The sequence below is a fragment of the Biomphalaria glabrata genome, chromosome 18 (genome assembly GCF_947242115.1).
Source record: "Biomphalaria glabrata chromosome 18, xgBioGlab47.1, whole genome shotgun sequence".
Taxonomy (NCBI): domain Eukaryota; kingdom Metazoa; phylum Mollusca; class Gastropoda; family Planorbidae; genus Biomphalaria; species Biomphalaria glabrata.
This window is the reverse complement of record NC_074728.1, coordinates 22,827,681-22,841,755: the sequence shown is the minus strand read 5'-3', so window position 1 is coordinate 22,841,755 and position 14,075 is coordinate 22,827,681. Positions and strand designations below refer to the sequence as shown.

The window sequence follows — 14,075 nt, the reverse complement described above, 5'->3', positions numbered from 1 at the left end:
ATTGAAGTTTAACCAATAATCCCTTTTTTTTAAAAAAAAGGAAACCTCAGAATTTGCGCGATTCAGTTTTAGCTTTGTCATGATAAGAATCCTTGGGCCATAGGCCTCTTTTCTTCGCCTCTTTTTGGGGGGCTTTATATGCCTCTTTTTTTTGGGCCCTCCTGCCTCTTTTGTGGGCTTTAAAAAAATATTATTATTATTATTATTATAAGTTCTCACATTTCACAATTATTAAAGTATAAAGAATTAAAATTAAACTTTGAAATATGATTAATACATACTTAATTAGTAATTAAAATAGTGAGTCTACATAATTAGTAGGTAGAAAGTTCAAGATTAATGAAAGCAAACAAAACTTGATCTGTCTTGCGAAGATTAGTCTCCGGACTTCGTTGTTTGTTGATAAATTTTGATTGCATGTGATGAATACCTAATGTAATTAATAGTTTAAGTATTCCTTTCTAGTTAATATTTCTTTTTTTTTTAAATATTTTTTTTTAACTTTGAGGTAATTATATTAATACCTTAAAAATATTCCTATTTGTAAAAGCAAGGTCATATTAATAGACCAATTACTTTAAAATATATATATTTCCAATCTTGTGGAAGGAATTATTATAGGAAGTAAGAATATTGCTATTAAACAGCTCCCTACAAAAGAACTGCTCTATATTTTAATTTACAGCTTAAAACAGGTTGTTGCAAGTTTCTTTACAATTCAATTAATTACACTATAAGACACATGAATGTGAAATCCTCTACCTCATTTTCTACTATTGAACTGAATGCTGTCAATTAGTGGCGTAGCAAGGTACCCGTGGGCCCGGGGGTTCAGGACTATCTCAGTGGGCCCCCTTTCGCCCCAATATGACGAATTTAATGAATGACAAAACAATTGAGTAATCTAAATGTATCGGTACATTTACCAAAAGACATTCCAATACAAGTTGTGTAACTTTTTTATAAAAAATAATGTCATTTCTATGATTCAAATAAGACTCCCATACAAGTAATAGTGTCAAAGTGTGTAGGCCACGACCTCGGCAGAATCCAACGACTAAGATGTGTTTCTAATCAAGTCACCAATGCTTTTTTTCTCTCCAGTATACACTTATCCATTTAGAAAACACTTCTAGGTGTAAATCAATTAAGTACATGGATGAAAGCAATTAACTAGTTCTCAGTTCGTTATTGTAGATCGAACATTTACATACTAAAAACTTTCTCGCCCTCTAAGCAGCAAAGTGAACCAGTGCCTCAATTTCTAAACTTTTGGCTGTTTCTCGCTCAGTGGAAAGAACAGTAAGTTAAGTCCACCTGATCTGTGTCATAGAAATTCTTTTATAATTACCGACCAATCGAAACGTTGAGAATGACTTCATTTCTCGGCAAACTGACAAGAGATAAAGTGAGAAGTATGAGAGGTAAGATGCATGCTGGGATAACTTTTGGAAAACTTGGTGATAGTTATCTGTAAAAATCTAAATCATGTTTTAGACACAGACTTGAAAAGCAGAGGCGTAGTTCGGGTAGAGGAGGGAGGGGGAGAATTTGAAAATCCCCCGGGCCTCCAATTGAGGGGGAGGCCAAAATTAGTGTTTTTTTTACATTAAATATTAAATATTACACAAAATGCAAGGGCCCCCCAAAGAGGTCAAGCCCCCCCCCCCCGGGTCCCTAAAATGATGGCAAATTCCTAGCTACGCCCCTGTTGAAAAGTCTTCTTTGAAGGGCTTGTTCTCTCACATATAGGAAAACCTAGAAATGATTCTCTAATTGCTATTTCTTGTATTCTGTCATCAACGTTTGAACGTAAAGCAAAGAATGGGAAGTGGGTGAAAAAACATGTTCAAACTTGTCAGTCAGACAGACATAAAGACAGACATAATGTGTCGATACAAGCTTTGTAAATAGAAGAATGATTTTAATTATTTGTGTAAAATCGATTTTAAAAAAGAAATCAAATAGGGAAGTAAGATCATATGATTTCTTCTTCAAGTGACCCCAGCTAGGTCAATAGCCGTATTCAAAGTATTGACCACTTCCCCAGCAGTTGACCATGCAATGTTGACCAGTACACAGTAAGAGGAAACGCCGACACCTGTTAAGGGAAAACAACAGGACAACAATGCGCTTTGTTCTTCTCTCCCTTAGAATGCCGGACCTTTCTAAATTTAGCTCGCTCTGCTAGCGCTAACGAAACAAAAGCCATCAAAAGTAGCCCACCAGGTTTCAGCCCCAATTTCCAAAGCTCTATTTTTAACTTCACAACTTTTTCCTATATAAACTCAATAGCTTTAAACTAAACAAGAAGATCTTAGATAATTTTTACGGCGCGACTATACAAAATATGCCAACATACGGAGTAACTTGTTGGCAATTCAACGCTTTATCTAAACAGTTGCGCAGCCTAGAAAACATAATTAAAAGGGCATCGAAAAGCACACGCACAACATTACAATATTTAAAGGAATTTTTTGAGCGGAAATGTCTAAGAAAAATCGGAAAAATCTTGGAAGACATAATCTACCCGCTCCATCAGAACAACGTCAGGTCGTCGCGAAGTGGGCGACTTCTGTCAATCAAGACAAGAACGGAGCGGTACAAAAACTCGTTCGTTCCTTACTCGGTCAGACTATATCAACGCCACTTGTTGATCAGGAAACATGAAATGCACCAAGATGCCTGTGTGTAGTCGCTGAATGAACTCTTTATGTTGTGTCTGTTCTATTTATATGAATGTTTCTGTTGTGTTGTTTTTATGAGAAAAGAGTCCTTGTAATCACAACAAATTTCCATAAGGATCAATAAAGCAGTCTTAGTCTTAGTCAAATATGTACGTGTGTGTGTGTGTGGGTGTAGGAGAGAGGGTAAACAATATTATGTTTATTAAGAAACTTTCTTTTTCAGATATATAAATTTAAATGTGATCATGATTACCAACCACGCCCCACCCCCAAATGTATGTATGTTCTTCTTATATAATACAGACGTTACTTCAAAAAAGAAGATGATTACGTCCTACGCGTCATGCATTCAGTCGTGCATATTAACCAATTACTTAAATTCTGCCAATTTACTGGTTTTCCTGGCTGGCTCAGGCAACCCATTCCATGCTCTAATAGCGCTAGGGAAGAAGGAGTATTTGTACAAATTTGTCGTATGTATGTATGTATTGTAATAACTTAAGGGAGGCAACTTAACGAGGACATAGATGTTTATTTACACGAGGACATCACAAACACTTAGTAACGTCTGCCTTTAGTACAACATCTCCATATTGGCTCTAGACTTGGGCGGAAATCGTTAGTCTCCTATGTCAACATCCGACTTGTCTGGTCACTGATAGTGCGCACCTTCTTTCTGCACTATCTTGGATGGCGGTGCGCATGGCAAAGTCATAACATTGCCCCCGTCTTAGCACTTTTCGTCCCGAAAAGAAACACTGCAGCTGAGGTTTGACAGTTCAGGTGGAGGTCGATCAGTGGGAGCCACAGACGGCAGGGAGCGTGTTCCCCACGAGGCCATCCGCATTGTTTTCTTCCAGTGCCGCTTTCTCTTTCTCCAGTTGACCAGGCTGTTGTTGCGATAATGACGTGGCCGTTTGCCACACAAAGAGATAGGGTCGAGCACTGTTTTCTTCAGCACAGCCGTTGATCGGACACGCTGTCTCAGCAGACCTTCCCGACAGACGCCTCTCAAGGGAGCTTCAGGTTCGCTTGCAGCCACGTTGCAAGCAAAGTCCAATGCACCGAAGTCATCCTCAGACAACAGTCTTACGTCCAGAAGATAGGTCTCTTCAGGTTCAAGTGGAAAATGTCTTTCTCTTGACAGCTCAGATTTAGAGTGATTTGATTGACATTCATCTATGCCAATGTCGATGATGATGGTAGAAGTACATATGCGCTGTTGGTGGTTTTCTTGGCATCTAAATTCTATGTGTGAAGCGCCGCACGTACAGTTCATGCTAAACTTCTGGATGCTGTTGTCAAGCTTCGAATTTCCCTCGTGAGCACCGGCAGATAGGCAGAGGTCTTTGAAGTCCACAGCAACAGGCTCGAACGCAGACCCAACGTTGTCTTGATCTGTCCGGCTCATTGAGGTATTGGTAACAGGTACAACAGGAACAAACGCTTCAGGCACATAACAGACTTCAGTTAAGGTACTGGTAACAGGTACAACAGGAACAAACGCTTCAGGCACGTAACAGTCTTCAGTTACTTCATTTGTCTCTTTCCGTTTGACTTGGTACATCTCGTTGAGATTATCACAGCAATCGTCATCACGTTTCTCGTCTTGAAAGTCACAACCACAAGACTTGCTCACAACACAGACACAGACGGCGCTCAAATCCTCAGCGTCTCCGTCACCACTGTTTGTGCAACCACAGTCTTGACCACGCAACTTCTTGACCAACGAGTCTACAGGCAACTGCTCCTTTACCAACGAGTCTACCCCTTCTTTCATTCGAGACACCATTTTATCTAACTTGTTCCCCATATTGTTAATTTGTACACACATTGCTTCATTTATCTCCTTGGTACCACCAATTATCTCATATCGGTTACGAAGTTCCTTCCTAAGCTCTCTAACTGAGAGTTGGTCTAATCGTTTCAAAGCTGCCATTGTAAATCCTACCTCCTCTCGTTGAGTTGCTTATAATCCCACTTCTGACACCAATTGTAATAACTTAAGTGAGGCAACTCAACGAGACATAGACGTTTATTTACATGGAGACATGACAAACACAAAGGGCATCTGCCTTGAGTACAGCATCTCCATATTGGCTCTAGACTTGGGCGGAAATCGTTAGTCTCCTATGTCGACATCAAACGTGGCATATATGTTCATTAGTTGATGGCGGACACAGTAGTGTTTGTTCAAAGTCCCACCAACAACCGGAAGGCCATAAAAATTTAAAAAAAAAATTTTTTTATCTCTATTGAAGGCCGAAACTTTTTAATAAAGTGGGTATACCCTTTTTTAGAGTATTTTATATTTGACTAGCCTTCTTTTACCCGCGGCCTGCGGGTCTTAGTTATAATATATAATTATACAAAAGACAAATTAAAACTCTATGGCTATATCACTAGGTCCTCAAAGCTCGCCAAGACCTTCCTTCAGGAAACAGTACCAGGAAAAAGAAAAAGAGGCATAGAGAGCAATGGGAAGACAAAAAAAAATGAAAACGCCTGCCATTGAAAGAGATTCTATGAAAGGCAAAAGACAGATAGGAATGAGCAAAGATGCCCCCAAATGGTCAAGCAGACTAATGAATAGCTAGTTAGCTTTTTCTTAGATAGATAGATAGATAGACAGACAGACAGACAAGACAGACAGATAGATAGATAGATAGATAGATAGATAGATAGATAGATAGATAGATAGATAGATAGATAGATAGATAGATAGATAGATAGGTAGGTAGGTAGGTAGGTAGGTAGAAAGATAGATAGATCTTATCTTATATAATTCAGACGTTACTTCTAAAAAGAAGATGATTACGTCCTACGCGTCATGCATCTAGTCGTGCATATTAACCAATGACTTCAATTCTGCCAAGTCACTGGTTTTCCTGGCTAGCTCAGGCAACCCATTCCATGCTCTAATAGCACTAGGGAAGAAGGAGCTTTTGTACAAATTGGTCCAATCATATGGAACAAGGAATGTCCCTTCATCTTTGTTTCTTTCTGAGTATTTTATTAAATTTTGTTTTTGTATACATAGATTGACTGATTGATAGATAGATAGATAGCTTGATAGGTAGATAGATAGATAGATAGATAGCTTGATAGGTATATATATATATATATATATATATATATAGATAGATAGATAGATAGATAGATAGATAGATAGATAGATAGATAGATAGATAGATAGATAGATAGATAGGAAAAAATAGAATCTCGATAACCTAGTTACGGGTTGACTAAAATTGAGACCGTGGCACTATTTAATATATTAAAAAAGGACAGCTTATCAAAACTTTGTCTATTTCTTTCTTTCTTTTCAACCCTCTGCATTCTGGGTAGAAAATCTTTAAAAGTACATCTCGTACATACATTTTTGAAAAAAAAAAACACGACAGTTCAATTTGGTTTAATGACAGAAGCCTTGACATTTTTCGAAGATGTACTGACGAATGATGAACAAGACCTTCCTTGAACTGTTGACATGTCCGGTTCAGCTTTCAAAAGAATAGATGTTGGATATGATGAATGAACTATCAGTTTACTATGACCCTTCCCCCCTCAGGGTGATATATTTGGCTGGCTCAATCACCTTTCAAAAATCGAAGTATTGCGTGTATATATAGGTAGGCACTCTTTTTAATTGTAACAGTGTACTCTATAGCAACAGTTCAGTTTTTTCTTTGGATAGGCTACGGTAGGTATCCTTAGCCTTGATAAGATAGATAGTCACGTCTACATATAAATTTTCTTATTTGAAGCCTTGAATTATATTACAAATATTTGAAAATAAAAAAATGAGTTGAAAATTTGCACAGTTTTTCTTTGTTCCGATTAAAACACGAATCAATCGAAGAAATTAGCAATTAGTTAATTAAATTAGTTGGAATTTATTAATGTTGTTTGATATCAATAAGGGAAATAATCTTACAGTATTGATATATATATATATATATATATATATATATATATATATATATATATATAATTATATATATATATATATATATATATATATATATATATAATTATAATTATAACAATTTATTTGAACGCCCAAGAGTCAATGAACAAATAAATGCAAAAAAAAAAAAAAAAATGTAACTTGTTCATTCAGGGTTCAATCCTCGTCAAGGGAAGTAATTTAACTTATACCACCACATCTGTCAAGTACGGTTACCTTCCCATGTCCGATTGTAAACGAAAACATTAATTATCAGTAATTGACTAATTGGATAATATTTGTTGTTCGTGTCTTGTCCATTAAATGAATAATTGTGTAAAGTTTCAACTTTATCCTAGAATGGGTCTGTGTACAACATTTTTACCAGACAGAAAGGCAGACATAATTGAAATAGATTTGTGCAAAAGAAAAGGGGATATTATGCCCTCAAGCCGTTTGGTTGTGTCCCCTTATTTCTCTACACTATTGTCCCTCTGAGGGGCGCGGTGGTAAAGCACTTGGCTTCTGAACTGCATGTCCCTGGTTCGAATCCTGGTAAAAACTTGGATTTTTAATTTCTGGATATTTAGGGCGCCTCTGAGTCCACCCAGCTCTAATGGGTACCTGACACTAGTCGGGGAAAAATAATGGCGGATGGTCGTTGTGCTGGCCACATGACACCCTCACTACCCGTCGGCCATAGAAACAGATAACCTTTACATCTGTCCTATAGATTGTAGAGACAACCTTTATTGTCCCACTTCCAAATATATGAAAGTATTGGCTAACTTTGATTTTGCGTTTTATAAATTGAGTAAGCTTTTGATGAAATTGGTCTTGAATTTCTAACTGAATTCCTTCGCGAGGCTTTAGACCTGTTATTTTCCTCTGGATAAAGGTGAATATGTCCCGCAACATTTCCACAATCGCATACATTCCAAACATGCAAGCAAACTCAATTAATATTTTGTCTCATGATTCTTAAACGGTTATTGCCCTTTAAATTCTACCAGTCTGATTTTTGCTTAAAGCCGGGAATGTGTTTCGGGCAGTTGAAGAAGACGCTTTGTTATCATACCTAAAGCCCTATAAAAGAGAGAAAGAAAGTGTGAGAGTTTAAAGAGAGAGAGAGAGAGAGAGAGAAAGAGAGAGAGTTAGAGAGAGAGAAAGAAAGAGCGAAAAAGAGAGAGTGTGTATGAATTTATGTCTTATAAACTAAGAAACTATTTTATAGAAACTGGCATTTCATACCTGTGTCAGATATGGAGTACTATAGAGAGAGCACTATAGAGAGAGTACTAGAGAGAGAGTACTATAGAGAGAGTACTATAGAGAGAGTACTATAGAGAGAGTACTATAGAGAGAGTACTTTAGAGAGAGTAATATATAGAGAGTACTTTAGAGAGAGTACTATATAGAGAGTACTTTAGAGAGAGTACTATAGAGAGAGTACTATAGAGAGAGTACTATAGAGAGAACATTGACTACTTGAACGCTTTCCTCAAAGATGTTTGCGGACTGCTATTGGCTGGTGTATTATTCCAAGCGAGAAATAAGCAGTCCAGTGGGTAAATTTTTTTACATGTTTTGGATGTTCCTTCAGAGTTGAAGATAATTTACTTATGGGGATGGAAGCGGGCAGGCTGAGCCCAGGACCATCGATAAATCCGAACGACAGTCCAGCGATCAAACCGCACGACCAGGCAGCCACCAGTTACAAAAGCTTGGATACAGTGATTAATGGTCCTGATGCTTGTAGGGCCCTTCCATTTTGTCCTTACTAATGGCTGCTGAATGAGTCCTTATGCCTAAGTAACACTGATAGTAACATGTCTAAATTAAAATTTTTTATCAGCTTCCATAATTACTGGGCAACTTCACTAAATGCACTGATGGTAACATGTCTAAATTTAAATTTGTTCATCAGCTTCTGATAGAAAATATCTTTCGTCTCTTCCTTCGATTTACTGAGCTTACATTACTGTCACAGTCATTTAATCAGTAATGTATCCTATTCTGATCAATTAGATACCAAATGGTTTACAAACTTCTAGGATATTGTCTATTTAAAATTTGGTTCAAATTTGGTTATCTTTTACTGCATTATTTTCAATCTTTAAAGATGAATTTACGGGGTAGGCTACTCCAATGGACGCGTTTTTTTACAAAGCTTATATCAACTCACTCTCATATCAACTCACTCTCATATCAACTCTCTCATATCAACTCACTCTCATATCAACTCACTCTGTTTGTCTGTGTGGTAGAAAGTGAGTACACGTTATTTCTCCCACACCCAATCTCAGATCAAGCGGAAATTTTGCACAATTATTTATTTCACCTTACAACACAAGAATTTTTTTTTTTTAAATTAACCAGTTAGTTAATTAACTAGTGGTAATTAATTATTTTGTTTAGTATCTCGAACAAGGGAAAAATTGTACTTGACAGAAGTGGTGGTATAAGCTAAATTAGTCCCCTTTATAGGTCGCTAAATGAATAGCAAAACAAAACTCCTGTGGGAGTGTCCAAGGAAATGCGAGAGCTTTCCCACTGCACGGTGCGCAGTTGAAGGAGAGCTTCCACGTCCCTGTCGATAATCCATGTGCCGTTTCTCAAAGGACCGTTACACTAATGGCGAGTCCTACACGGTTAGCTTGGTACAACATAGGAAGATGGCAGGGGTTCCAGGTGTGCCTTCGACTATGCGCCTGGAGTGTTCAACACATTGGAAATAGCAATGTTTTATAAAGGCATTGACTTGGAGCCTCTTCCAGACAGAGCGGTTTGTTCAAGCAGGCTTACACGCCTAGAGTTCGAAGAGCCTTCGCCTCAACTCTTGACAATCTCAAGGGTCGATTCGGTCAGTAGTTTGACCACAATCTAGTGTTTTTTACAGCCGACCGTAGGGATGTCACCTTCATCTGGGTCCCCTCCCACGTTAGCATTGAGGGAAACGAAGCCGCAGACAGAGAAGCAAAGAGAGCCCTAAATCATGCGGTGTCAGGAACCCAAATTCCCTACTCGGACCTGAGACAAAGTATTGCCTCTACCACCTATCGAGAGTGGCAGAACCGATGGGAGGCTGAGACTCACAGTAAACTCAGGCAGATTGTGGCGGATATCAGGTGGCGGCCCACATCTAAGGGTCTGACAAGGCGTGGTAGCACGACCATGTCCAGACTTAGGATTGGCCACACCTACATCACGCACTCTTTTGTACTGAAGAAAGAGGAGCCCCCACTTTGTGAGTACTGTGACTCTCGCCTCACCGTGGAACATATCCTCGTTGATTGCCCCAGATACCAGGATGTCAGGGCGAAATATTTTAGAGTCACTAATTTAAATACACTATTTGATAATGTCGACCCTGGGAAGGTACTGGGCTTTATCCGGGAAGTGGGGCTATCTACGAAGATCTGATTTATGAATTTGTGAACATGCACTATTTACATTAGATTTTTACCAAATATTTAAATGTTTACTACCTTTACTCTTTTAACTGTGAATAGACCTTGATTTTAATGATATGAGTGTATAGAATCTGGCCCTGTTGTTTAGAGAGAGAGTAGTCCTTAAAGGACTGCAGGCTAGACATGGCCTAAATTGTGCCGATGTGCCTCAAATCAAACAATCAATCAATCAAATCTAGTGTTTTCATTACCATCCCCTCAGGTATATATATAACGTGTGTTCTTTGTCTTTTTATGAATACTATATGAAATATAAAAACAGGTTAATGAATTCTTTTTATTCAGGGCCCAGAACTCACTATGTCCAACAAGGTTTTACTTTCCATAGCAACGTTTCTAGTTCTGTGTATCACGTGTCAAGGTAAGTGCCTCATTTTCATGTTAGAGGATAAGTGTCACGGAGCAAAAGCGTGCAAGGCATTTTTTAAATTATAATTATTAATTTTTTCATTGGTTGAATTTTTTACTTCACGAGGTCTTGGCAGTATGTAGTATTGGTAAGAAACTCCAAGAGCGAGAGAGAAGCTTGGAGAGTTTAAAAAAAAAGGCGGGAAAAGAGATAGTAACAAAGATTTAAAAGGCTGAGTGGTTAGTTGGTTAGCATGGACGACGATAGTAAATGTGTTTAATTCAATTGTATTGTACAGTGTGTACTTTATTAAAGTGATTTCTAGTTCCAGAATAAAATTTAGTATTAATTGTTGCAGGAACCCAGTTTTGATTTAACTCTTTCTCTCCTGACCGACGGTACAAACGTTGATTTCCACCAGAATGTGGTCAATAATTACGGAGAGAAAGAGTTAATAGTTGACATTTCTATCTCTGACATCACGATATTATTTGAGTGTATGTGGTCGAATCCCTTCTATAAGAGACGTTGTTTAAACTCATGCGAATTCGAATTATTCAATTCCCAGATTTTACCCACTTTCTTCTCTGTGTAATCTATTCTGATCTAACAATAATAATTTTAGCTTTTCTATAGCGCTACTTTCATGCTTATAGCATGCTCAGAGCGCTATGATCTAATCTCATTTGTGGACCAGTGGGGGAGGGGGTATTTGGGAGAAGGTTTTTCCGTGCTGCCTTTAGGCTCTCAGTCGAGTCGGATGTCGAACCCCTTCATAGGTAGCCAAGCCAAGTTCAAGCGTACTTAGCCTCTCGACCAAACTCCCCATGTATCTCATATTATATTTTAATTTATAAGTTTATTATTTGTGAAACAAAGAAACGTTTTGCAAAGCTTAGATCACTTAACTCTGTCTGTCTGTCTGTCTGTCTGGTACATGCTATTTCTCCCACTTCCCGTTCGCTGATCAAGTTAAAGTGTTGCACAATTGTTCAACCTTTCCTTCACTAAACATGAATCAAACCAAATATTAACCAATCAGTGAATTAATTAGTGATAATTAATTAATTTTCTTTGTTATCAAAAGATAGATAAGCTCTGGGTTGCTTCTTTAAAAGTATTTTTTTTTATTGTTGTTTGTTTAATGTTTGAGATCTTGTTATTAATTGTGCTTGTTTTGAATTCTAGTTTTTAATTTTGTCAGTTCACTAGTTTTTAGGTAAATTGTATACACTTGAACTAGAAGAAAAATTCTTGTTTCGCTTTTGTCTTAGTGTACGGGATACGATAGTATTTCTTTTTTAGTCAAAACATATTTCTCCATTAGTAAGCTAAGCAGGCCCGCCGCCAAAGGGGGGGGGATAAAGAGGCTAGTGCTTGGACTTAACATGAAAGGGGGGGGGTCTCTTCCCGTTTTTTAGGCATTTTGCATACGTATTGGAAGATTTGGTGAGTGGGTAGCTAGAAAGCCCACACATATCCATAAGACTGGGGCCCAATTTTTTTTCTGGTGGTAGGTATAATCTAAGGTACTGTATTTGTCAATAACTATAGTCTATTGTTTTTTTGTTTTTTTTTAAAGATGGAAGGTATTTACTTTATATCGAAAAGTAATTAGATAGCTCTAATCGTTCTATTGCAAATGTCTGAACCATAGACTTAATATTATATCTAGACTGGAAATGGGAAACAAATTCTTATCCGCGATTGATCGATTCACAGACCTATATATATAGCGATATCTATGTACATAACTCTCTATCAAGCTATAAGGGAAGTCGCCACGAATCTAGGAAAATCGATCTTTTTTGTCATAGAAAGCAATGATCTTTAGTTTCAAAGTTTAGAAATAATGTAAACTCATTTCTCGTTTTGTTTTTAGACTGGGCTATTAATCACAGTACTATATATTCACGCAAATATATGAAACAAAGCCATTTCCTGTTAGTTTCCATTGAGATAATGTTTTCAAAAATCCTAGATCGAAATAATTAATTTCTATTGATTTTAATCATTTTATGTACATTTAAATAGATTGATTATTTAGATCTTTCTAAATTATGTATCTAAAAATTGCAAAATAATAATTATGAGACGAGAGTGCTCTTATTGTCGATTTTCAATTACTAGATCTAGATCTAAACATTAAATTATATGTTACATAGGTTAGAGTTGAAAAAAAGAATTTTTCTTCTTATAAATACTTTACAAAACAACGCCTTGTTTCAACTTGTAACAAAATTTTTCACATTTTTTACATATTTGTGCTTGTCCAGGCTAGATCTAATATATTTAGGTCTATGGTCTGAAATGTTTAAATCTTAACTATAACATTTTTTCTCTTATTTCTTTTCTCAGCGCAAAATTTCTACTCCCCGTTGCCCCACCCTTGCGACCGCCCCTGCCCGTATAATTACAACCCAGTGTGCGCCAGCAACGGCGTCACCTACCCCAACCTTTGCACCTTCAACGTGGCCAACTGCAAGCGCCCACCCTGGGCCAAGATCTGGATCATTTTGAACGGGCCATGTCCATTTTACTATAATGATTAAACAACAATAAAAACAAAATTCATAAAAAAATTAAGATGAAAATTGTCTGAGTGTTTTTCTTTTAAGGATGTTCTTGTGGAAGTCTGTGTGGTATGTTTTTAAACGTACTTTTTATGTTGTAGCAGCCTCTAAAATTATTATATTTTTTTCATGAAAAATGTTCAATAAATATTGTATTGAAAATGGTTTATATAATTTTGATTTTTATACAACTTCTGCTTGCAATCCATTGTACTTTTTGTATATATGAAATGGCTCAAGTTATTAACTACTCATTGCCTAACGAGATTAAAGTGAGGTAATTTTGATGACATAGAAGCCTCTTTTCCGAACTGACCTCATCCAAAGGAAAGGAAGGGCATCGCAATTTGGGGTACGATGGATTCAGGGGTTTGCCAAAGAGCAGTGGTCTTACCACTCTGCCTTCGCCTACAGGTCTCCAAAACCGGATTTTCTGTTATGGTTTGCTCCCTTAGCCTTAGACATTACAGGGACACACACAAAGCAGTGCGACTACATAAACTATAGAGAGAGGGTTTGGTTTGTGGGCAGTAGAGAGGCTTCCTCACATCTCGGGTTCAAACCTCCTCCGAGAGCCTTGTAGATTAGCCTGAGGCTTTACAGCCTCAGTTTTCGTCTGTCACCAGTTAGGAGGCACTGCGTAGTACTTGAGGTTGTAATGTACTAGATTAGAGAGTAGGTTTGTTTTGTTAGACAAATATATTGTGTATTGTTTTAGCGACGGTAAAAGTAGTGACGTAGTAGGACAGACGAATGACGTAGTAGACTTAGGCGAACAAGGGACCAACATGGCGTTAGTATAGAAGTAAGTTGTTTTGAATAGTAGTTAAAGATAGCGACGTTTTAGGAGGACTGGACGGACTTCCCAGTGAGAAATAAGGTGTCACTGTATACAACTGAAACTAGTTATTAAGTATATTTCTATTTTGTAATGTTCTGAGGCTTATTATTATTATAGCTTTTATATAGCGCTACTTTCATGCTTATAGCATGCTCAGAGCGCTTTTGGTCCAATCTCATTTGTGGACCAGTGGGGGAAGGGAG

General features: G+C 37.4%; 1 long non-coding RNA gene across 1 annotated transcript; it reads left to right on the top strand.

The window, feature by feature from the left end:
- The first annotated feature begins 6,283 nt into the window (after nucleotides 1-6,283).
- Nucleotides 6,284-13,041, top strand: LOC129923874 (uncharacterized). The gene is made up of 3 exons (XR_008775821.1): nucleotides 6,284-6,390; nucleotides 10,395-10,470; nucleotides 12,817-13,041. It is a non-coding gene; the product is annotated as an uncharacterized LOC129923874 (long non-coding RNA).
- The last annotated feature ends 1,034 nt before the right edge of the window (nucleotides 13,042-14,075 follow it).